Here is a 24,537-nt window from a genome sequence, read left to right as displayed (position 1 = left end):
CATTAGTGAGATAGAGTCTACATTTCAATTCCATCTTGGTTTTTTGTTTTGAATCTGATGATTTGTACACAGGCTAAACTGTGTGACTGCCCAAATAACTCTGGACCCAGCTGTATGTTATATAGAAGAATAACAAGACATTACATCAAAGCTGAATGTTTAATCGCTTTATGAGTATCTACATTAAAGGTTTTCAGAATTTTGCTTTGTTCAAATCCCCTTATTAACCTACATTATATATGTTGATTTTTTTCAATTATCGTTAGGCATTTTTGCATTGAGTTGACGTTGTTTCTCTTGGAGTGAAGTAGTTATAGTAACAAAAGACAAATGAAAAATATTAGAGCACCACAATGCAGTGCCCTAAAGGAAGTTCAATAACAAAATTAACTAAATAACATTTGTGACAACACAGCATTATTTTTCTTCAGTGGGTTAAGATACACAGGCCATTGTTCATGAGCCTGAACATTGACTCTTGAATTGCTTTATTTTTCTTCGGTGGGTCAAGAGACAGACCATTTTTCATATAAGTCTAGATGTTGACCTTTGAATTGATTATGGTGTTGCTATTCTTGGAGGACAGGGACACTGGGTACTTGAACAGTTAATGTTTGCTAATATGTTGATAACCCATTTTACCAGGTCATGCAATTGTTTTGACCTGCAAACATTGAAGGATAAACTATGCCAATTGATTGAATACTTGAACAATGAGAGTTGACCTCATCCCACCTTCCCCCTGACCTGTGGATTGTGACCTGAAGGACAGATGTGGGTATTAGGGTTGAGCGAAACGGGTTGAAAATTTTCAAAAGTCGCCGACTTTTGGCAAGGTCGGGTTTCATGAAACCCGACCCGACCCTGTGTGGGGTCGGCCATGAAGTCGGCGATCTTTTGAATCTGGAATCGGAATTCCGATACCGATTCCCCATATGTTTAGGCTATCGGGAATTGGTATCGGAATTCAGATTTAAGAGTAAAATAAAGAATTAAAATAAAAAATATCGCAATACTTACCCTCTGACGTGCCCTGGTACTAACCGGGAACCTTCCTCCTTTGAATCAGCGCTTCCAGGACCTTGCGGTGACGTCGCGGTGACGTCGCGGCTTGTGATTGGTCGCGCGGCCGCCCATGTGACCGCTCGCGCGACCAATCAGAAGCCGTGACGTCACCGAAGGTCCTTCAAGCGCTGATTCTTAGGAAGGAAGGCTGTCGGAAAGAAGCAGGGAGCGTCCGAGGGTGAGTATATACCTAATAGGAATATACTCACCCTCGGACGCGCCCTGCTTCTTTCCGGCAGCTTTCCTTCCTAAGAATCAGCGCTTGCAGGACCTTCGGTGACGTCGTGGTGACGTCACGGCTTCTGATTGGTCGCGCGGCCGCCCATGTGACCGCTCGCACGACCAATCACAAGCCACGACGTCACCGCGACGTCACCGCAAGGTCCTGGAAGCGCTGATTCAAAGTTCCCGGTTAGTACCAGGGCGCGTCAGAGGGTAAGTATTGCGATATTTTTTATTTTAATTCTTTATTTTACACTAAAATATGGATCGCAGGGCCTGAAGGAGAGTTTCCGCTCCTTCAGACCCTGGGAACCATGGAAACCCAATGCATTGCATTGGGTTTCGGGTTTCGGCCGACCCCGACTTTTTTATAGGATCGGCCGATTTCACTCGACCCGACTTTTGAAAATCCTATAAAAGTAAAGGTCGCTCAACCCTAGTGGGTATAAAAGGGACCTTTATCCTTCTGCAGAGAGACTCTACAGAACAGTAACCAGGATACCATGGCTCCATCAAGAGGAATACAGATTTGACATACTATAGGATGCCAGCTTAGGGGACAATAGCCCAAGCTGGAGGAATACAGATCTGATTCATTGACCATAACTGAAGTCATGTTGGGACCATCTGGTCATCTGGCCCACTGGAGACCTTTGGAGAAGCCAGATTTGGACCATATGGTCACTTGGCCCCATGGAGATGTTTGGAGAAGCCAGGTTGCGATTATCTGGTCACCTGGCCCCATGGAGACATTCAAAAAAGTCAGGTTGGGAGAATCAGGTTACCTACCTACTGTATATGCCTCAGTGGACAGTCAGCTTCCTAAGCTTGTTGTTACCTCTTCTCTGTAGTTGCGCACTAAAAGTGGTGGGAGTAGTTGACCCTGGAAGCCCAGAAGTCACAGCTGCACTAATCCTGGCTAGCCAGTGGAAGGGTGAGACTCTGTAGTTTGTGGCATCTTATGTACTTGCTGGTACTGTTCTATATGTTAGTGTCTGTTGGTGGTTCAATAAAGTATTGCCACGCTATTTTACCCTCACCCTGTGTTGTCTGGGTAGTATTCTGCCCATGCAGAAAGAAGTGCATGCATTGAGTGAGATGAGCCCTGCTACATGATGTCTTTCTAAAGACAGACAAGCCAGTAGGTGAGAGTACCCTCTGACCCTCATGTCTCCACACTTGGTCGCAGCAGTGGGATACTACTGAGCCTGGCGGATCTAGGGGACTAGTGTTTGTAGACACAGTCCAAGGGCTCCACAAACAGGGAGGCATATAGACAGACCCAGCAGACCATAGGTGAGGCATACACAGCAAGTTGTGAACGCCAGTATGTCCAATCAACTACAGGAGTTATACCAACTTCGACAGATCGAATACAGGACCACAGACATTTGGTCAGATTTGATACAGGAATTGGTCCTTTGGGATGCCTGGAAGGTTGTGAAGGATGATGAGTTTTACCAAGAGGACTCACAGAAAAGATTCCCCACCACAGGGAGTCTAAACATAAATTGTCAAATCCCTGAGGTATATCTAGATAGATACATCAGTATCAACCTCCAAAGGGAAAAAAAAATGTCTCCTAGAGAGGAGTACATAACACATATGTATGGTAGGCAACATGCAATCAACATGTGGAGCAAGAAGTATCTCCCAGAGGGGAGTGCACATATGTATTGTTGGCAAACCACAATGACTGTATATCTCGTTTCTCGTTTTTCATAGAGACACAGAATATAAAAACAGGAACGATCTCACCTCTGAGCTTCTAATCACACCAGGGTAGGATCACTCACGTCCACAGCATCTGGGGAGGGGGGGCCTACAAATCCGGCCACACATGTACCCATCCACGCTGTCAGGAAAGTAATTTTTAACCCCAATATCTCGGACACATTTTCCCTACGCGTTTCGTAGTCTGAATACTCATCAGGGGAAACTCGTGCAGAGTCCTTCCACCGCAGTGGGGGACCTTAAGTCTGGGGGTATATCGAAAAGCATACTCCCAGACTTAAGGTCCCCCACTGCGGTGGAAGGACTCTGCACGAGTTTCCCCTGATGAGTATTCAGACTACGAAACGCGTAGGGAAAATGTGTCCGAGATATTGGGGTTAAAAATTACTTTCCTGACAGCGTGGATGGGCACATGTGTGGCCGGATTTGTAGGCCCCCCCTCCCCAGATGCTGTGGACGTGAGTGATCCTACCCTGGTGTGATTAGAAGCTCAGAGGTGAGATCGTTCCTGTTTTTATATTCTGTGTCTCTATGAAAAACGAGAAACGAGATATACAGTCATTGTGGTTTGCCAACAATACATATGTGCACTCCCCTCTGGGAGATACTTCTTGCTCCACATGTTGATTGCATGTTGCCTACCATACATATGGGTTATGTACTCCTCTCTAGGAGACATTTTTTTTTCCCTTTGGAGGTTGATACTGATGTATCTATCTAGATATACCTCAGGGATTTGACAATTTATGTTTAGACTCCCTGTGGTGGGGAATCTTTTCTGTGAGTCCTTTACGTTTTTGTTTTATCTATATATTGGTGGTTTATACCAGTTTTTAATGCATACTTATTAAAAGTTATTTTTTATATTAGTCACACCCTGCTTCCTAACAAATTTTTGATTGGTGGATATAGAGCTTTTTTGATGTTTTACCAAGAGGAACTGAACTGCCTGGCAAACCAAGGATCCAGGGGCAATGTGGAATCAAGTACCCAGTCCCAAAGAGTGCAAATTCAGGAGTTGCTGGTCGCATGGGGACCCGGAGACTCAAGTGGGAGGAGCTGGAGTAGTTGTTCTATTGATACAGGCGGATCTGTATCAACGAGCTGAAGAATAATGTGGGAGATGGTGCTGAGCCGTTCCCCTTTACCTGCTTCCAGTAACCACGGGAGGCAGAGGATGCCATGTGTGAATGCAATGGATACGAGCTTGGTTCTCGTTGGTTACATGAGGAGTTACTCAGGTCAAGCCTCAGACTATTAGAAGGATAATTGGAAGCTTATTACGTCTGACTAATTAAGAGTGGGAGGACTGTGATGACACAGGATGTATTCTTAATTGTTCCAAACTTATTTTTCTTTGGTGGGTCAAGAGACATAGGCCGTTGTGAACCTAAACATTGACACTTGAATTGATTATTGTGTTGCTATTCTTGGAGCACAGGGACTCTGAGTAACTGAACAACTGATGTTTGCTAATATGTTGATTACCCATTGTACCAGGCCATGCAGTTTGCTGACCTGCAACATTGAAGGATAAACTATGCAAGTTGATTGAATACTAGAACAATGAGAGTTGACCTCATCCCACCTTCCCCCTGACCTGTGGATGAAGACCCAAAGGACAGATGTGAGTATAAAAATGGAAATTTATCCTTCTACACAGAGACTCTACAGAACAGCAGCCTGGACACCATGGTTCCAACCGGAGGGATACACTCTAAAGGAAGTCAGGTTAAGTGTCACCCCCAGGTGTTTGTAACTAAAAGAGCCACCTTGTGCAGCACTAATGCTGCATTCCGACAAGGTAGCTCTTTTAGTTCTTGTTCCTGCCACTGCTGAAAGAATCGTTTATCAAATTTGTCCCTCGTACCTTGAAATCGCCCTGGGGGCAGGTCTTTCCCCCTAACACAGATGCACCACAGCTGTCTGGCCCTCAGTGCCTCTGTGTGCTGGGCACTGCCTCCCCTTTCTTCATTAGCATCCCCGGCGCCTGCGCTGTAAGTTCAAAGGGAAGCGCAACTGCGCATGCCCCCAAAAAACGCAGTTGCACTGCCCTTTGAACTTACAGCACAGGCATTAAGAACACTAATGAAGGAAGAGGAGGCGGTGCCCAGCACACAGAGGCCCTGAGTGACGGCTGTGGTGCATCTGTGTTAGGGGGAAAAGACCTGCCCCGTGGAGATTTCAAGGTGTGAGGGACAAATTTGATAAACAATTCTTTCAGCAGTGGCAGGAACAAGAACTAAAAGAGCCACCTTGTCAGAATGCAGCATTAGTGCTGCACAAGGTGGCTTTTTTAGTTACAAATGCCTGGGGGGGTGACAGGTTCCCTTTAAGTGACCAGAGCCCTACCTGGAGGAATACAGATCTGATCCATTGACAATCACTGAACCCATGGATACATTCAGAGAAGGCAGGTTGGGACCATCCAGTCACCTGGCCCCATGGAGACATTTGGATAAGCCAGATTGGGACCATATGGTCAACTGTCCCCATGGAGACCTTCGGAGAAGCCAGGTTGGGACAATCAGGCCATCTGGCCATGTACCTCAATCGACTGTCAGTTTCCTAAGCTTTTTGGTACCTCCGCTCTGTGGATGCCCACAAAAAGCGGGTGTCAATTTGTGGCAGTAGTCAGTCCTAGACAATCCAAAGTTGCAGCTGCACTAATCCCGGCGAGCCAGTGGGACAGTGTGAGACTGTAATCTGCACCATCTTATGTACTTGCTAAAACTTTTATATATGTTTGTGTCTGTTGGTAGTTCAATAAAGTATTGCCACACTGGTTTACCCTTACCCTATGTTGTCTGAGTAGTATTCTGCCCACGGAAAAGGAGTGCGGGCATTCAATAGGATGGGCCCTGGTCCATGCGGTCTTTCTAAAGACAGCCGGGCCATCGGACGAAAGCACCCACTGACCCAGGTGTCTCCACAACATTTAGAAAAAATATATAATAAAATACATTGTAGTCAAATATCTTGTATTTTGTGATACATCAAAAATTTGTGACAAATTTGATTAGTTACATATCGATTCACTTGTATACTCACATCAAATACACTATTTTAGTCCATGATTTTTTTCTGTATAAGAAAATAAATTTGACGTTTTTTGTTTTAAAAAGTAGGTCATGTAAAAAGGTTCAATTTAGTGAATAGTCTAGATTAATGAAACCTCTTTTCCACCATCAGTAAATATTCAAATGTATCAAATGAGTCCCTTCAAGAGTAAGGTTCAAGGGTATATTTTTTTTACCCCACTTCGTATACATAATCCCTATTTCAAAGCTGCCTATAACTTTTAAAAGATTAGCTTGTCTGAAAAGCAAGTATTGAAATGCCCCAGTTAGAAAACTATAATAATCCAGTCATATTTCCCAGAAGAGCATAGCATGAGGTATCCTGACAAAATATTCCCTTACAGGTTTTAAACCATTTCCAATAAGCTGAGCAGAGAATAGTGCACGCTGCACATTTTTTGAACTGTGATATGCTATTCAGTCAGCAGTGTTCTGTATTCTGGGGTGAAGTATCAGCAAAATACAGAACAAATAAAGCTGCTTAAAAGATCTGTGTAACTCTGCTAATCTGAGACGGTAGGATGTCTGCAAAACAAGCGCTGAAGTCTCAAGTATCTTCTTTTTTTCAATTTCATGTTATATAATTTATCCGTTATGCTTATAGCATGCAAGTAAATAAGTTTCTGTCAAGGAGTTTTGGAATTCAAACTTTCTGTTCCCTCTTGACACATCAAGTAGCTCTTTTTCCTCTCTCTTCTGCATTTCTTAGCCTGTTATCTTCACTTGATATATTTTTGAAGAGCAATAAATATGTTCTGTACAACTTTGTCAGATAAAGCATGAAGGGATGAAAAAGCTATATCATTTATATTCTCTTTCCATTCAATTCTTGTTACCATTCTTACACCATATCAAAATACACAATTTCTCAAAGGAAGCCTGTGCACGTCTCATCTAAGATGCAGTATCACAAAAAGTAACTGACAATAAATGTAATGCTCATGCTTACAATTCTATTAAAATGTAGATACCTCTATTAATCTATTTGAAAATTGCTATTTATTCAGTGCTATATGCTATATAATTATGATTTCTATTGTACTTATTTTATGTGCTCTGTCAATACCTTAAGAAGTTGTTAAAGGTGTTTGATGAGCGAACGTGCTCGGATATCGTGTTATCTGAACATGCTCGGGTGTTATTCAAGCATCTGGGAGTGCTTGTGCATTATGTTAGTCCCTGCGGCTGCATGATTTGCAGGGTTAAACACATAAGGGGACTGCCTGTTTGTTAGGGAAATCATGCAGTCGCAAATCATGCAGTTGCTCTGACTCGAACATAATATACGAGCATGCCCAGATGCTCAGATAATACCCGAGCATGCACGGACAACACGTTATCCGAGCACGTTCGCTCATCACTAGTGCCTACTCATTTATTTCTAATTTTGACACTCCTGTATTTTCAGGGATATGTCAACTACCTAATCAGTTCTTGTTGCAGCTAGTGGCCCTTCAGCATCACTCAAGACAGGATATGGGGGAGATGTCTTATCCCTTGTGGAACACTTAGAAAGATTTCTTTCAGTGGAGTATCACCTACCCTCATTGTTTTTTTGAGGACAGTCATGGAGTATAAAATCTTGGGTGGTTGATTATAGAGAAAACAGATGGAAAGATGATCAACAAGTAGAGATTTGTCTACTCCATTGTGATAAACCAAGAGTATATAAAAGATATATTTTATTAGGTAAATACACATACAAGATAAAAACAGGGCAGTAGCCACCAGTGCAGCAGCAAAGGTGGGACTCCCGCAAGGACGACCTCATAAATGTACATAGCAAGTAAAACAGTAACAACTACTCTGGTGCCTAGCTTTACATCCAGTAAAGGGATATATGTGGAACATACAATATGATGTAAGCTCAGTAAAAATAAACAGTGTGATCAATATATTAATAGGTAATCCAAGTGATCCACACTATACATATTAGAGATAAATACACTAAAAATAGCCAGCTAGGGAACCATATATTAAACCATAGTACTAGTAAGGGTATAGTTACCATGAGGAAGACCCCGGGGACCCACCACACCCGACGCGCGTTTCGCAATGAAATGCTTCGTCCCCTTGGTGTCTAGTGTTTTAGCTCACCATCCCTTCATGTGTAGTGGTTTAGTTCTCCAACCCTATATGTTTAGTAGTTTAGTTCTCCAACCCCTGTTGTCTAGTAGTCTAGTTCTCTATCCTCTGCAGTGCAGTGGTTTAGTTCTCCATCCCCTGCTGTTTAGTAGTTTAGTTCTCCAACCTAAGCTGTTTTGTAGTTTATTTCTCCAACCCCTGCTTTCTAGTAGTTTAGCTCTCCGTCTTATGGTGTGTAGTGGTTTAGTCATCCAACCATAGGTGTTTAATAGTTTAAGTCTCCAACCCCTGTTGTCTAGTAGTTTAGTTTTCCATCCTCAAGTGTCTGCATGCCTTGGTGATTCCAGGAGTTGTGAAGCAGCCTCTTCCACGCCTGCCCACACAGCTACCAGTCACCCAGTGTCCAGTGTTCGAGGTGTAACGCCCCTGGCCATACTTGCTCGTACAGGTATCAGTTTTGAAATGCACTTTGTCAGACATAGATTTTTTCAAAGAACGGGTGATGTTCTCTGTGACATGCTGGTGTCGTGCAGGCACATCTTTCTTAGAGAAGTAATGGCAACTGGGCAACTGGTACTAGGGGACAGCGACAGCCATCAGCTTTCAGAAACCATCTGTATCCACCAGGCAGAAAGGCTGCATTTCTGTGGCCAATGGATTGGATTGGCCAACCAATTTGTCAAGATTTCATCCCATTATCACAGAGATCACAGGATTCTGTGATCTTTGGAGCGAACAGCTCTCAGCTGGTCCCTATCATCCAGACAATTACAGGATTGGGCAACGATCAACCAAGTAAGGCTGCAGGCTACTCACAATAATTAGTTGGAAAACTAACAGTGAGCGTAAGGCATATAACAACACATGGAATATGTGTATATACCGCCGTCTGATCACTGCTAATTCTATGATAACCTCACACTACTTGCTGCCACCACCAATCCCATTTATGAAATAAAATACTGTCCGATTTTACACCATTCTTCCTATGAGGCCCACACTACCAGGCTCACAGGCTCACCCACCCACTTCCTTGACCACTTTTCTGCCTTGCTGCCACACTTCATGTCCTCAGAATTGCCAACACTTTTCATGGGAGACTTCAACATCCCCATAAACAGCCCCACATCCCCATCTGCATCCAAGCTCCTATCTCTAACCACCTCTCTTGGCTTCTCACAGCTTTCAACCTCTGAGACACACAAAGACAATAACACCCTTGATCTTTTCTTTGTCCTGTTCTGTTCAATCTCCTACCTAGATAACTAATCTCTTTCCCAAGAAATTAGGTCTAACTACAACTTACACAGTTTTAGGCGCTCCCTAAAAACACATGTGGTTGGGGCGACCTATGACATTCCCTAATCAAAGTCATTTTTATATATAGCCCATTCTCTACTTCTCTGAACATAATTCTCCTTCGTGCCCAAAAGCATTAAAAATATTGGCTGCTGACTACCTCATGCATCCTTTATCTACCCCCCATTTCCTCAAAATGGCTAGACCCTCATTGTAAATAAGCCTGTACTTTGTATCACCCCCACTTTAAGAGCAGGGTAGTCAATATTTTTACTTTAATTATTAGATTATCATTAACTTTGTAACTTATGAATGTTTTATATGAAATACTGACTTGTAAATTGCTGCGGAATTTGTTTGCACTATGTAAATAAAGATTATTATTAGATTGGAGATGGTTAGCTTTGCCATGTGTAGGAGGAAACAATCTATTACCTGACCACAACTGCACAAACAAGGGATAGCTGATGTGTTGACAGATGATGGAGTAGGGTGAACATGATAAACTGCTGTAGTTTGAATGAGATGCAGGCAGGGATGTTATGGTGAATTGAGAAAGATGTGATGTGCTCAGTGTCTGAGATCGGTCAAAAACAGCAGGCATTTCCACTTCCTTAACAGCTGACAGGTTGTCATTCACCATGACAGTAGTGGGTAAACAAGTGGAGGTTCTGCAGATGGAGACTTATGCGAGAACACTTGCCACATTAATGTGGGCGAAAGAAGCAGCAGATGTGGTTGATGGGGTGGCCGATGTTAGCAATGCCTGCTAGTCTGCATTTTAGGGCAGTGAGATTCCCAGACTAATGCATGTTGATCGTTATGTGCCAGTTCATGCATGTAATAGTCAAATTATTGGATTTTTTGCCTCTACTTAGTCATTTTTTGCAAAGATGGCAGATAATGTGAGTTGGGTCATCCTTTGTGATCTCAAAAAAGGGCCAGGCTAGCCAACCGTTGCTGCCCCTGTGACCTGCAGACCCACTACCGTTGTTTGCCAGAATTGAGGCTGAGGATGTAGTTCTTGTCGTGGTTGCATCACTCAGTGTCTGTGGGGAAAGCCACAATGTAATCTACTCATCTTCCTCTTCTCCACTTCCTCTGATGAGCTACTCAGCTGTGTGATTCTGGGTTCACACGAAGTGGGATCTAAAGCCTCATCGTCATCCTCTCTGTTTTCCCACTCCTTGCTATGAGAGTCATCCTCCTCCTCTTCCGGCCCTTACAGAACAGTACAGTCTGAGTGTATCTGAGTCTCATCAGGATAACCTCAACCCATGGGAGTTAACGTCTGGATTCTGCTTGGACCCTACTTCGTCCAGCCTCGGATCCAACTGAAAAATTTTTTGCTAATTGGTACAGATGCTTTCCTCCTCTGGAGTTTGTGAATCTTTGGAGCAAACCTCTTATGCCCATGAAATAGAATTTGTAAACATCTCTACAGACTTGCCAATCTGTGGTTCCCCACAGTCAGTTGGGCAGTTGGAGAGTTGTGACATGGGGGAAACAAGGATAATTAGGGTCCAATTTCTGAGGACTGTACTGTGTGTGATGTTAAGGGTGGAGGAAGAGGAGGTCACTTGATGTAGAGGTTCACATCCACTGGAGCACATGCCCTTTCTGGCCCTCATCTACAAGTCGTACCACTGTTTGGCTGCAAAGAAATGGGGTCAAGTAGCCCATACAGTAACAAAAGTTGTCAAAATGCTGCGCAATGATTCACTACAGCAAAACAAACCTACTTCCCATCTCTCATATCATCCCTGTCTCACAACCCTAAACAGCTATTCAGTACTTTCAATTCTCTCCTCTGTCTCTCAGCTCCCCTTCCCTCTTCACTCATCTCAGCTGAAGACTTTGCCTAATTCTTCAAGTAGAAGATTGACTACATATGGCAAAGCTTTTGCCTAAAGTCTCCACAGCCCATCCTGATAAATACTCAACTCCCCTCCTTCAAAACCATCTTCTCCATCACAGAAGAACAATTTTCCTCTTTACTCTCCAAATCACATCTCACCACCAGTGAACTTTATCCAATCCCCTCCCATCTCATTCCAAACCTTATCACAGTTTTCATCATGCTTCAAACATACCTCAATCACACCCATCCTCAAAAAGCTTATCCTCCCTTATACCTCAAAACTACTGGAACAACACGTCCATTTTGAATTGTTCTACCATCTCTCTTCCTGCTCCCTGTTTGACCGCTTACAATATGGCTACCAACAGCACCATTGCACTGAAACTGCCCTGAATAAATTCACCAATGACCTACTAATTGCTACATCCAAGTGACATTACTTTGTACTCTGCCTGGAGGTCCAATCATCTGTCTTCGACACTGTGGACCATTCCCTCTCACAACAGACTCTCCCATCCCATGGCATCACAGACTTGGTCCTATCTTGGATCTACTCATCCCCTATCTATGGGTGTCCTCAAATGTTCAAGTTCTATGACCCCTGCTCTTCTCCATGTACACCTTCGCCTTGGACAGCTTATGGAGTCTCATGGCTTTCAGTATCATCTCTATGCTGATGGCACACAGATCTACATCTCTGGACCTGATATCACCTCCTTACTAACCAGAATCCCACAATGTCTGTCTGCTATTTCATCTTTCCTCTCTGCTAGATTTGTAAAACTTAACATGGATAAAAAAAAGAATTCATCATCTTTCCACCATCTTATACAATCCCCAGCTGACCTATCCAACAAAGTCAATGATTGCCCACTCTCCCAAGTCCAGCAAGCTTGACTCCGATCTCTCCTTAAAATATGAGATCCGAGCCCTTTCCACTTCTTGGCGAATCAAACAAACTATCTCCTGGATCTGCACATTACTCAACCATGAATCTGCAAAAACACTACTGCATGCCCTCATCATCTCCTGCCTTGACTACTGCAACCTCCTGCTTTGTGGCCTCCCTTTTAACACTCTAGCAGCATTCCAATCTATTCTAAACTCTGCTGCTTGACTAATCCACCTGTCTCCCTGCTATTCCATGGCCTCTCATCTCTGCCAATCCCTTCACTGGCTCCTCATTCCCCAGAGACTCTAGTTAAAAAAACTAACCATGACATACATACTTACCTGCACGCAACCTCCGATCCTCACAAGATCTCCTTCTCTACTGACCTCTTATGTCCTCTTCCCAAAATTGTATACAAGATTTGTCCCATGCATCTCCCCTACTCTGGAAATCTCTAGCCCACCATATCAGACTCTCGCCTACCATTGAATCCGTCAAAAGGAACCTGAAGACCTGCTTCTTCCGACAAGCATACAAACTGAATTAACCCTTGCTCCACCATACCACTGTTCGACCAGCTCTACCCTCAACTACTGTATCCTCACCCACCCCTTGTAGATTGTGAGCCCTCACAGGCAGGGTCCTTTCTCCTCCTGTACCAGTTGGTGACTCATTTTTGTTCAAGATTATTGTACTTGTTGCTTGATATATATACCCCTTTTCACATGTAAAGCACCATGTAATAAATGGAGCAAGAATAAAAAATAATAATTGTACTCTTTGGACTCTGGGTTAATTGACACCATTTTTCCTGGTCTGCCTCTAATTTTAGCTGTTTGGCAGCTTTTGATTTTGCCTAACATTGAATTTAATGTTGTTCGGGTACATTCGATGAACCGTTTGGTAAACATCTCGATATTTGCCAAGCCGAACTAAATAGAACCTTGAAAGGCTCACTTATCTCTACCTGAAATATTGTACAGGTTGGCAGATACTGGATTTCTCCATGCAGCATCTCAATATAAAGGGCATGATTTCTAAGGCATTTACACCTAAACAAAAAAACCTTAAAAAGTAAGAAAAATTTGTCACAACAAGGGATTGCACAAAATGTTTGCATCTGTTGGCATTTTCACAGCAGGTTCTGTGAACTCTAAGTTCAACTGATAAGTTGTGGTGTACCTTATGCTAGAAAACCCTTGACTGGAGTTAGATTTTTGGTGGGGTGCATGGATGTGCCTGATTTATTAAGCTTCATCAGCCATTTAATATAAGATGCGTATGATTTATTGAATAGGATCTTAATGAAAGATTCTCCCATTTCGTTAAGTGGTGGATAATTCATTAAGTCTATGGATGATTATGAAACACAATGTAAACATACGTTTCTAAATATATTTAAAAATAAAAAAAAATTTACAGGGCTTTTCCATAGTGTTGTGAAATTTTTCTTTACTATAGTTTTTTGGTCTTTTTTCTGTTTACTAAATAATGAAACTAAAAAATGCTCCAAAAACGTCCGGGTGTCTTCCTAGCATATTGTGAGCATTCCCTTTGACTTACAGTATCAAGTACATAGTGTTTTCTGAGTGTGTTTTTGTGTGGAAAACACCAGAAGAAAAGACATGTAATTTTTCTTATCGTTGTTAGTAACCTGAAGCGATGAAGAGTTGTTCAAAAGCCTGAACATATGAACAGCAGGTTGTTTTGCATGTGTTCATTCTTTGAGTTTTTCTGGTAGGTTTTTCAGGCAGTTTCCTCCTTAAGAAAATATGTGTAGCTGAGCTGAAACGGAAAAACTCTCCAATCCTTCTGAAAAATGCAACATTCCTCAAAAACTTGAGGTTTCTGCTCAGTTTTTGCTCCATAAACTCAGCAAAAAGACTCTGTGTGCATATGCCCATGGAAAGAAGCCTGAATAAATTTTCCCAGGAAATAAAATTTAATGTGGAGAAATTGAGTAAGGCCACATTCACACATTCAGTATTTGGTCAGTATTTTACAGTATTAAATCCACAGATATTGCACATGTATGAAAGAATCTGTGTGTGTACAATCTAATCTAGTGGTCAGTTAATTATGTATGTGTCAGAAGTTTCTGGGTGCATCAGATAAGGGAAACCTTGCAGAATTCAAATATTCTCTGCTATTATTCTACATAGTTCTGTACAATGCTGCACCGTCGTATATCCCTTCTCACTTATATCTTCATTGATCAACCACTCTTTACACTTCAATGCAGCTAATAGCCTACAATACTCATCTTTTATTATATCCTCCCTCTCCCACTTCCAGGACTTTAAGAGTGGAGTCGTTTTTTGTTGAAGTCACTGCCATGGACCATTAGATATATTTATAACTTTACCTGCATTAAAAATTAATGTCTTCAAGGAGGCCTCAATTTCATACTTATCATCTCTAGCCTATACAAACCTGACCTTACCACAAGTCTATCCACTCTACCATGCCCTCAGCTAGCTTCCCTTATTGAATCCTTTTGGCACTTCATATCTGTGCAGGCTCAAATAGAGGCTGAATGACTAGTTCATACACAAGAGGCTGATCATCTCGAAAAATTAGCACTATTTAGGTTCCCTTCACATGTGCGTGTTTCCAGAATGTGTGGCATCTGTTTTCACATATACTGGAGACATATATCTAAACAAACTTACTAAAACCTTTTGTGGTCTTCACATGTCCGTGTTTTCACATTGGACCGTGTGTTCATCTGAACCAAATAGAGACATGTCCGTTTTTCCTGGTCAATACAAGTTTATGGGTCACGAAAAGCACACAGATGGCTATAGTGATGGCGGATAGCATCATTATCTGCAAATATTGAAATTCTATACTGTATGCCCTCTACAAGGTCATTAATAAATATATTAAAAATAAGTGGACCCAATGTTAGGGCTAGCGGAACACACTGAGTAAATAGAGATGTTTTTATTGATATTGGTGCGTTCGCAGCCCGGGGTCCACCGTGCAGGAGTACCTGCTGCTAGCAAACGGCGGAACTATATGGCGGTATAGACTATCTCAGTTAAATCACCGAGTAGCCGTGAAAGAGAAGCACTGTGCCCTGTTAGACTCCACAGAGACACAGGCTAACTGCCCAGAGAGCAGTCAGTAGTCACGCATGTACACAAAACTCCTCGCCGGAGGAGCCAGCATTCTAGGGGCTTATTTCAGCCGGGTCCCTGAACACACTCACATGTGACCACACTGGCGCAAAGCACATAACAATAGACAATACTAGCGCATGGCCATGCGGCCATGCGGGCCTTAAATAGTTGCAGCACGTTTAGGACCTTTCAAAGAAGGACCAATGGAGTTGCTGCAGTACCTGAGCATTTGACCCCAGATCTCCACTGAGAGATCTTGCCCTGGGCATGCTCAGAGTGCAAAGCAGTATTTAGTCCTAGCACCTACAAGGACCTTAGCTGCAGTATCTGATCATGTGACCCTCGATCTACACTGAGAGATCTTACTCTGGGCATGCTCAGAATGTGAAAAGCAGGACCTAGCCCCAGAAGCGTCTGCTCGCCGCTGCCCAGCACTGACTTCAATGGCAGAAGCAGGAAATGCAGCAGTTACTCTTAGCACAGAGTCAGACTGAGCGAGATGCTGGGATCGACGTCTCCGCTGAGCAGGCTCCACTGCGGCAGGAGAAGAATGGGAGACCGCAGCGGAGATGGCCCGAGATTCCCCCTGTGCAGAGGCAGGAACTCGACCCCTAACATTACCCCCCCTCCTTGGGCCTCGCTACGTTCGAAGGCAGCAATGAGCTGCAGAGCCCGAATGTGCTCAGCAGGCTCCCAGGATCTATCCTCAGGATCGTAACCCCTCCAATCCACCAAATATAATTTTTTTGCCACGAACCACCTTGCACCCCAAAATAGCGTTCACCTTGTAATCGTCCGTAGACAAACCCGATATCCCGGCAGATGACTCAGAAAACCGGGACATGTATATGGGCTTAAGGAGGGACACATGAAAGGTGTCGGTGATACCTAGGCGTGGAGGAAGGGCTAGACGGTAGACCACAGGATTAACCTGTTCGAGGACCTTGAAGGGACCCAAGTAGCGAGGAGCAAACTTAGTGGACTCAACACGCAGCCTGATGTTACGAGCGAAGAGCCACACTAAGTCGCCAGGAGCAAAGGTCGGGGCAGGGCGCCAATGTGCATCGGCGGAGGACCTCATTCTCTCCTTGGAGGCCCGGATGGCATCCTGAGTGTGGTCCCAAATGTCTCGTGCCTCCACTGCCCAGTCTGCCACCCTGGAGTCAGCAGAGGACACGGGCATAGGTACAGGAACCCGCGGATGCTGGCCGTAGTTAAGGAGGAAAGGAGTCTGACCGGTGGAGTCGGCTACAGCGTTGTTAAGGGCAAACTCTGCCCACGGTAACAAGGATGCCCAGTCATCCTGCCTAGCAGAAACAAAATGCCGCAAATAAATGACCAGAGTCTGGTTGGCTCTCTCAACCAACCAATTCGTCTTGGGATGATAAGCTGAAGAGAGATTTAACTCAATACTGAGTAGACGACAAAGCTCCCTCCAGAATCGAGATGCAAACTGGGGACCCCGGTTACTGACAATCTTGTCCGGCATACCGTGTAAGCGAAAGATGTGTTTGATGAACAAGGCTGCCAGAGTCCGTGCAGATGGTATCCGTGGAAGAGGCACCAAATGAACCATTTTGGAAAAATGGTCGGCGATCACCCAGATAATGGTGCAACTACGAGACTTGGGTAAGCCCACCACAAAGTCCATCCCGACCATCTTCCCAGGGCCTGTCCGCCACCGGCAGAGGATAAAGCAAACCAGCTGGCCGTTGCCGAGGGGACTTGTTCTTGGCACAAGAGACACACGCCCAAACATAGTCTGCGACATCACGAGCCATATGCGGCCACCAGTATGTCCTTGCCAGTAACTCAGATGTCCTTTTGGAACCAAAATGTCCACCCACCCTGGACGAGTGTGCCCAAGAGAGAACCTCCGGTCGCAATCTGGGTGGTACAAAAGTCTTGCCCGGAGGCACAGACTCTAGCGAAACCGGGGCCACAGTTCTCAGGCTCTCGGTGGGGACAATAACCGAGGCTCCTCTTCCTCCTCCACAGATGACACAACAGAGCGAGAGAGAGCATCGGCATGAATGTTCTTCTCCCCAGAAAGAAAATGAAGGGTGAAATGAAACAGGGAGAAGAACAAGGACCATCTGGCCTGGTGAGAATTTAACCGCTGGGCTGTCTGCAGGTAAACCAAATTTTTATGATCTGTGAAGACCTGGAAGGGAAAACGAGCTCCCTCCAAGAGATGTCTCCACTCCGAAAAAGCCAACTTCATGGCTAGCAACTCCCTGTCCCCGATGGAATAATTCCTCTCTGCTGGTGAAAAGGTCTTAGAAAAGAAGAAGCAAGGATGCTTCCGACCTTGAGCATCCTTTTGGAAGAGGACTGCTCCAGCACCAACAGAAGAGGCATCCACCTCCATGATAAATGGCTTATCTACATCGGGGCGATGTAGGATGGGAGCGCTAGCGAAGTGTGACTTTATGGAGAGAAAGGCCTTGGAGACCTCCTCAGATCACAATTTAGGATTTGCCCCCTTCTTGGTGAGAGCAACCAAGGGAGCTACCAAAGTTGAGAAGTGCGGAATGAACTGGCGATAATAATTTATGAACCCCATAAAGCGCTGCACCGCTTTAAGAGAATGGGGTTCTTGCCAGTCCATCACTGCCTGTAGTTTGGCAGGATCCATAGCCAATCCCTGGGCGGAGATGATATAGCCGAGGAAAGTTAAGGACTCCTGCTCAAACATACACTTCTCCAACTTGGCATAGAGGGAGTTTGCCTGTAGGAGGTCGAAGACTTTGTAAACATCTCTCCGGTGGGAGTCAATATCTGGAGAGTAGATGAGAATATCATCCAGATAGACTACGACCGAGGTGGAAAGCATATCCCGGAAGATGTCGTTCACAAAGTCTTGGAAAACGGCTGGGGCATTACAGAGCCCGAAGGGCATCACCAGATATTCATAGTGCCCCTCTCTGGTGTTAAAAGCCGTCTTTCATTTGTTCCCCTCACGGATGCGAATCAGGTTGTAAGCACCCCGCAGATCTAGTTTAGTAAACACCCTTGCACCCCGAAGCCTATCGAAGAGCTCAGATATCAGGGGCAAAGGATACTTATTCTTAACGGTGATGGCGTTAAGACCCCTGTAGTCTATGCATGGACGCAGTTCTCCATTCTTCTTCTGCACGAAGAAGAACCCAGCCCCTGCAGGTGACACTGACTTCCTGATGAACCCTCTTGCCAGATTCTCTTGAATGTACTGAGACATTGCCTCCATCTCCGGGAGAGAAAACAGATAACCTCGACCCCCGGGGAGGCTCAGCACCAGGCAAGAGATCAATAGGACAGTCATAAGGGCGATGGGGCGGAAGGGTCTCCGCCGCCTTTTTGGAGAACACATCTGCATAAGACCAATATTGCTTGGGGAGAGAGGATAGATCTGCAGGTACCTCTGTAGTAGCAACCTGAACGCACTCCCTCTGGCACCTACCCCCACAAGATTCACCCCATCCCAGAATTCTGCCCGAGGACCACTCGATATGAGGAGAGTGGTACCATAGCCAAGGTATCCCCAACAGGACCTCATCAATTCCCTCAGGAATGACGAGTAGAGATATAACCTCCTGATGGGATGGCAATATGGACAGAGTAAAAGGGATGGTCTGGTGTTTTATCTTTGAGGGCAGTGTCGACCCATTCACCACTTGTACTGTTACTGGTTGAGCTAGCATAACCAGGCGTATTGCGTGCCATTGGGCGAAGGCAGAAGACATAAAATTGCCCTCCGCCCCAGAATCCACGCAGAGCTCTACTGAGTGGGAGGATGAGCCTATAGTAATTGTCCCTTTAAAGGACAATTTGGAGGCAAACGTCGCTGTGTCTAGAGTGCCTCCACCTACTACCACTAGACGCTGATGTTTCCTCGACCGCTGGGAACATCTGGTGGCAAGATGTCCTGACTGCTGGCAAACATGACAGACCTTGAGTGCACAAGCGGTCCGGGACTTAGATCCCGCTCGTGACACTTCCAAGGCCTCATGTGACTCAGGAACCTGGACCGGAGATTCCAGAGGTTTGGCGAAGGTGGGAGCCAGCTGAAACCTCTGCCTACACTGGGCTCGCTCTAACCTCCGCTCGTTAAAACAGAGGTCAATTCGAGTAGAGACAGTTATTAACTCCTCCAGTGTGGCAGGAATCTTCCTAGTAGCCAGAGCGTCCTTAAGGTGGTCAGCCAGGCCCCTCCAAAATATGGGGATAAGGGCTTTATCCGACCACTCCAGCTCGGAAGCTAAAGTACGTAAGCGGACGGAAAAATGGCTGACCAAGGACTCACCTTGAGCTAATGCCAGTAGTTGGAGCGCTGTGTCATGGGTGACTTGAGGTCCTAAAAAGACCTTTTTCAGAGTGCTCAGGAACAGCGGAGCACTCTGCACCACATGATCACCACGCTCCCACAGAGATGTTTTTATTGATATTGGTGCGTTCGCAGCCCGGAGTCCACCGTGCAGGAGTACCTGCTGCTAGCAAATGGCGGAATTATATGGTGGTATAGACTAACTCAGTTAAATCACCGAGTAGCCGTGAAAGAGAAGCACTGTGCCCTGTTAGACTCCACAGAGGCACTGGCTAACTGCCCAAACAGAGAGCAGTCAGTGGTCACGTATGTACACAAAACTCCTCGCTGGAGGAGCCAGCATTCTAGGGGCTTATTTTAGCCAGGTCCCTGAATACATCCAAACACAAACTCCTCGCCGGAGGTGCCAGCATTCTAGGGGCTTATTTCAGCCGGGTCCCTGAACACACTCACATGTGACCACACTGGCGCAAAGCACATAACAATAGACAATACTAGCGCATGGCCATGCGGCCATGCGGGCCTTAAATAGTTGCAGCACGTTTAGGACCTTTCAAAGAAGGACCAATGTGGACCATGTGACCCCAGATCTCCACTGAGAGATCTTGCCCTGGGCATGCTCAGAGTGCAAAGCAGTATTTAGTCCTAGCACCTACAAGGACCTTAGCTGCAGTATCTGATCATGTGACCCTCGATCTACACTTAGAGATCTTACTCTGGGCATGCTCAGAATGTGAAAAGCAGGACTTAGCCCCAGAAGCGTCTGCTCGCCGCTGCCCAGCACTGACTTCAATGGCAGAAGCAGGAAATGCAACAGTAACTCTTAGCACAGAGTCAGACTGAGCGAGATGCTGGGATCGACGTCTCCGCTGAGCAGGCTCCACTGCGGCAGGAGAAGAATGGGAGACTGCAGCGGAGATGGCCCGAGATTCCCCCTGTGCAGAGGCAGGAACTCGACCCCTAACACACAATACTGACCCTTTTTGCACCCCACTGTTAACTGCGACCCAATCAGACTCTCTACCACTAATAACAACCTTCTGTTCCCATAAATTAGCCAGTTATTAACCTATTTACATATTTTTTTCAATAGTCCCACTGTTCTTCATGTACCATCCTTTTATATGGCACTGTATCAAACACCTTTATAGTAAGTTCAGGGATAAAATGTCTACAGCCTTGGATCGTAAGATCTTTTATGCCTGGAACTTTCTCCTTAGTTTCATTGTTTGTTCATTTGTTGTGATTATTTGCATTTTTACTTGTTTGCTTATTCCCTAGCTTATAAAGCACTGCTATATGAGGACCACTATTATGTATTACCAGACAACTATATACAGTATATGTGTCTAGTAATGTAGTATCTATTTACTGTGGAAAACGTACCACTTTGGTTTTCATTCCATTATAGAGTTGATGTCAAGAAAAGTGACTGAAAAGAAAAAACATAAGGGCTTTCTCACCTTGCCTTCACGAGTGCACTGATCCCCAGCCTCTAGGCTTTGTGCTTGACAGGGAAGGTGTGCTCTTGATTGAGGGTCAATGTGGACCAGCATCATTGTAAGCCTCTGGCCCACATTGTGCACCCACCAATGCTGCAATAAAGAATTCTTTGATTCTACAGCATTGGAGTAGTGCAGTAGCACTGAAGCTGGTGGGATTCAATGACCTGGCCAGCTTTCCAATAGGGCTTGTAAGTGCTGCTTTCCTTACCTTGGAAATCAGGTATTTTAGCAAAGGCCCCATACATTTTGGATAGATGTCAGTTGATTGATGGTTCAGCAGATCCTTCGGCTGCCATCTATCTAGCCCTAATCTCCCATACACAGGATTGCTCGCTTTGCCAATCTGTTAGCGCTCAAAAGGATCCGCAAATTAGATATGTCTGGTCTTCTTTTTTCCTTATATTTTTTACTAGCTAATGAACCCGTTCTACGCCCGGGTGGCGAGCATTTATATTGGTATATGGTCTCTGTCATGTGCTGCTGCCATCCTGCGCCCGTTCTGTCATGTGCTGCTGCCATCCTGCGCCCGTTCTGTCATGCGCTGCTGCCATCCTGCGCCCGTTCTGTCATGTGCTGCTCCCATCCTGCGCCCCCGTTGTCATGCGCTGCTGCCATCCTGCGCCCGTTCTGTCATGTGCTGCTCCCATCCTGCTGCCATCCTGCGTCCGTTCTGTCATGCGCTGCTGCCATCCTGCGCCCGTTCTGTCATGTGCTGCTGCCATCCTGCGCCCGTTCTGTCATGTGCTGCTGCCATCCTGCGCCCGTTCTGTCATGTGCTGCTGCCATCCTGCGCCTGTTCTGTCATGTGCTGCTCCCATCCTGCTGCCATCCTGCGCCCGTTATGTCATGCGCTGCTGCCATCCTGCGCCCGTTCTGTCATGTGCTGCTGCCATCCTGCGCCCGTTCTGTCATATGCTGCTGCCATCCTGCGCCCGTTCTGTCATGTGCTGCTGCCATCCTGCGCCCGTTCTGTCATGCGCTGCTGCCATCCTGCGCCCGTTTTGTCATGTGCTGCTGCCATCCTGCGCCCGTTCTGTCATGTGCTGCTCCCATCGTGCACCCCGTTCTGTCATGCGCAGCTGCCATCCTGCGCCCGTTCTGTCATGTGCTGCTCCCATCCTGCTGCCATCCTGCGCCCGTTATGTCATGCGCTGCTGCCATCCTGCGCCCGTTCTGTCATGTGCTGCTGCCATCCTGCGCCCGTAATGTCATGTGCTGCTGCCATCCTGCGCCCGTTCTGTCATGTGCTGCTGCCATCCTGCGCCCGTTCTGTCATGTGCTGCTGCCATCCTGCGCCTGTTCTGTCATGCGCTGCTGCCATCCTGCGCCCGTTCTGTCATGTGCTGCTCCCATCCTGCGCCCCCGTTGTTATGCGCTGCTGTCATCCTGCGCCCGTTCTGTCATGTGCTGCTCCCATCCTGCTGCCATCCTGCGCCCGTTCTGTCATGCGCTGCTGCCATCCTGCGCCCGTTCTGTCATGTGCTGTTGCCATCCTGCGCCCGTTCTGTCATGTGCTGCTGCCATCCTGCGCCCGTTCTGTCATGTGCTGCTGCCATCCTGCGCCCGTTCTGTCATGTGCTGCTCCCATCCTGCTGCCATCCTGCGCCCGTTATGTCATGCGCTGCTGCCATCCTGCGCCCGTTCTGTCATGTGCTGCTGCCATCCTGCGCCCGTTCTGTCATGTGCTGCTGCCATCCTGCGCCCGTTCTGTCATGTGCTGCTGCCATTCTGCGCCCGTTCTGTCATGCGCTGCTGCCATCCTGCGCCCGTTTTGTCATGTGCTGCTGCCATCCTGCGCCCGTTCTGTCATGTGCTGTTCCCATCCTGCGCCCCCGTTCTGTCATGCGCAGCTGCCATCCTGCGCCCGTTCTGTCATGTGCTGCTCCCATCCTGTTGCCATCCTGCGCCCGTTATGTCATGCGCTGCTGCCATCCTGCGCCCGTTCTGTCATGTGCTGCTGCCATCCTGCGCCCGTAATCTCATGTGCTGCTGCCATCCTGCGCCCGTTCTGTCATGTGCTGCTGCCATCCTGCGCCCGTTCTGTCATGTGCTGCTGCCATCCTGTGCCCGTTCTGTCATGTGCTGCTGCCATCCTGCGCCCGTTCTGTCATGTGCTGCTCCCATCCTGCGCCCGTTCTGTCATGTGCTGCTGCCATCCTGCGCCCGTTCTGTCATGTGCTGCTGCCATCCTGCGCCCGTTCTGTCATGCGCTGCTGCCATCCTGCGCCCGTTCTGTCATGTGCTGCTGCCATCCTGCGCCCGTTCTGTCATGTGCTGCTCCCATCCTGCGCCACTATTGTATTATATGCCCCCGTATGCTGCTGCCACATAAAAAAAAAAAAAAATACCATACTCACCTATCGTCCGGATCCACTGCAGGTGTGTCTTCAAGAAAATGGCGCCGGAAAGCGCGGACTGCGCAGGCGCCGATTCCGGCAGCAGGAATCGGCGCCTGCGCAGTACGCGCTTTCCGGCGCCATTTTCTTGAAGACACTGCCGGAAAGCGCGTACTGCGCAGGCGCCGATTCCGGCACCAGGAGGAGAAAGAGAATGGCGGCGGAAATGACGTAAGTAACAAATGGCTGTGACATGAAGTGCCACAGCCTCATGGCACAGCAATTTGTTACTTACGCCAGTTCCGGCGCCATTGTCTTGCTTCTCCTGGTGCCGGAATCGGCGCCTGCGCAGTACGCGCTTTCCGGCGCCATTTTATTGAAGACACTGCAGTGTGTCTTCAATAAAATGGCGCCGGAAAGCGCGTACTGCGCAGGCGCCGATTCCGGCACCAGGAGGAGAAAGACAATGGCGCCGGAACTGGCGTAAGTAAAAACTTTCTGTGCCGGGTGCACATACGGCGCCCCCGTGATCCCGACCCCCTGTTCTCGGCGGCATCTCCCCGTACTCCCGACCCCCTGCTCTCGGCGGCATCTCCCCGTGCTCTCGACCCCCTGCTCTCGGCGGCATCTATAATGTAACGCTGGGAGTGTCGCGCCTGCGCAGTCTATTAAGGCTTCGGACAGAGTGACGCTCCCAGCGTTATATTATAGATCTGTGGAGATCATGAACATTAGACTGTTGGACGAACCTGTTGTTATTGATGGATTCGGCCACTATCTGTCTAATATGTATAGGGGCCTTTAGGCTGCAAAACTGACCAGTAAACTAAGCAAGGACCAGTATGCAATGGTATTCAAAACTCATCCATTCTTGAGAATGGAGAGGATTTTTAATAGCGAGTTATTTTCAAATTTGCTTGTTTTCACAATTTGTATCTATTTACGATGATTACAAAATCCCTTTAATTGTGAGTGTTAAATTACCAATTAGTCAACTAGTAAATGGAAGTACATACATTTGTATAAT

General features: G+C 46.3%; 1 protein-coding gene across 1 annotated transcript in view; it reads right to left on the bottom strand.

The window, feature by feature from the left end:
• Positions 1-24,537, bottom strand: part of MOCOS (molybdenum cofactor sulfurase) — a 341,896-nt gene that overhangs the window by 14,978 nt on the left and 302,381 nt on the right. The gene's annotated exons all lie outside the window — the stretch shown is intronic.

Source organism: Ranitomeya imitator, chromosome 6 (assembly GCF_032444005.1).
Source record: "Ranitomeya imitator isolate aRanImi1 chromosome 6, aRanImi1.pri, whole genome shotgun sequence".
Taxonomy (NCBI): domain Eukaryota; kingdom Metazoa; phylum Chordata; class Amphibia; order Anura; family Dendrobatidae; genus Ranitomeya; species Ranitomeya imitator.
This window is presented reverse-complemented; position numbering and strand designations above follow the sequence as displayed.